Genomic DNA, 2,135 nt, shown 5'->3' on the forward strand with positions numbered 1-2,135 from the left:
ATATATATATATATATATATATATATACTTTGCTGGTTTTTGTGTTTCTCTAGAGAACCCAATCCAACACAGTAGGTGTTTAAATTATTCTTTTCATCATCCTCCTTTCTTATTTTTTCCCCACATTCCCATCCCTGCTTTTTTATTTTTCCCCTCTTCCCTTTTCCTCATTCACTTCTTTTTTAATAACATTTGGTTCTTCTTATCCCTTGTTTTCCCTTTTGCAGTTTTCCCAAACCTTTGATTGTTGCTCTTTTTTTGTCATTCCTCCCTCCCAAGATATTATGGCTTCCCCCATCCTCTTTATTGCATTGTCTTTCTTTTACCCTTTTATGTATATTTTGAAATGTTTTTCCTTATTCACTGCATTTTTGTGTTTGCTGGTTCCTGTTTGTTTACTCAGTTTGAGTTTTTTTATTCTTTTTGTTTTCAGTTTTTATTTTTTTTTCTAACTGAATGAGAAATAACAACCATTCTCACACAACCTAACCATACCTGTACCTCCTGAAACCCCACCCACCAAATGAGGGCCACTACTTGCTTATGCACCAACTGATCTACTATAGAAGGAAGCCAATACCAGCTCAACGCACACTCAACTGCTCTTTATGAACTGCTAACAGAGATCTGTGCATTCTCTATCACACCCACCAGAAGACAGTTAGTGAGTGCCTTAGTGCTAGTATATCAAAACAAAATAAAGGAATAAATAATAAATAAACAAAATCAGGTGTGAATCACACCAATGTACAACTACAAAGTAAACATAAATACACCACCACCACAAAGTCTCAGAGACAACAGAACATGACAGTCCACAAAAGAAAGCAAGATAAAGTAGCAGAAACAAGGGACCAGCATACAAAGTCAAAAAGCACCCCTGAAGAAGAAGCAGCACTGGAACTCCCTGATAAGGAATTCAAAAGAATTATATTTGTGTACCTTCAATGGATTGAGAGATATATCAAGTAAAACACTGATAATATCAAGGGAAACAGTGACAAAATTAAGGCAAACAAACACGGACAAAACTTCGAACAATATAAGAAAGAAAAAAAATGTCAAAATAAATAAAAAGTTAGAAATAATGTAAAACTACAAACAGAAATCCAGAATATTAATAGTGAGATTTCTGAAACAGATAACATGTTGAATGGGCAAAAGAGTAGAATTGAATCAATAGAAGACAGAATTAATGAGATTGAAGACAAATACTTCAATACTAATTTGTTAAGGGATCAATCAGACAAAAGATCAAAACATAACGGAGAAACCCTAAGATTCCTATGGATACCATCAAGAGGAATAACTTGCATGTAATTAGAATTCCAGAACAGAAAGAGACAGATAAAACCACAAAGGAAATTGTAAATAATTTGTTAGAAGAGAATTTCCCTAATATAATGAAAGAGGAGAATATCTCCATTCAAGGAGTTCAAAGAACCCCAAAATAGGATAGACTTCAAAAGAAAAACACCAAGACATATCATCATCAAACTCACCAAAATCAAAGACAAAGAAAGAATCCTGAAAGGAGCATGGGAAAAACAAAAATTTACCTACAAAGGTCCACCTATAAGACTAAACTGTGACTTCTCAGCAGAAACCATGCAGGCATGAAAGGAATGGAATGATATACATAAAAACCAGAAAGAAAAATATTTCCATCTAAGAATTATACACCTAGCAAAATTGTCTATCAAATATGAGAGTAAATTGTTTCCAAATAACAAAAATTAAGGGAATTTGTTAAAACCAGACAAACTTTATGAAAGATGCTAAAAGGAGTCCTTCAGCTAGAGAATCACCAACAGCAAAAAAACCTGATGATTAACACACTTGATGACATAACCCAGAAAACAACCCAGTTATAGAAGTTTCCAAAGTAAAATAAGCTTATAAGCCTGTAGAGAGGGAAACAAAGACATCAATTGGTAAATGAGGAAAACTACAAACCAAAAGAGGGGATAAATAGTCTAGTTACAGAACTTCTAAATGGTGAGGAAGTTAAGAAAGTTGAAAGATAGAATGGACTGTTTTAAACTTGGGGATAAATTTATAAATCATCGGGTAACCACAAAGAAAAATAATAAACTTTTGCATGAAAATAAAAAAGAGGACAAGTACAAATATTT

Source organism: Orycteropus afer, unplaced genomic scaffold (genome assembly GCF_000298275.1).
Source record: "Orycteropus afer afer isolate SDZICR_OR568_19922 unplaced genomic scaffold, OryAfe1.0 scaffold00613, whole genome shotgun sequence".
Lineage (NCBI taxonomy): Eukaryota > Metazoa > Chordata > Mammalia > Tubulidentata > Orycteropodidae > Orycteropus > Orycteropus afer.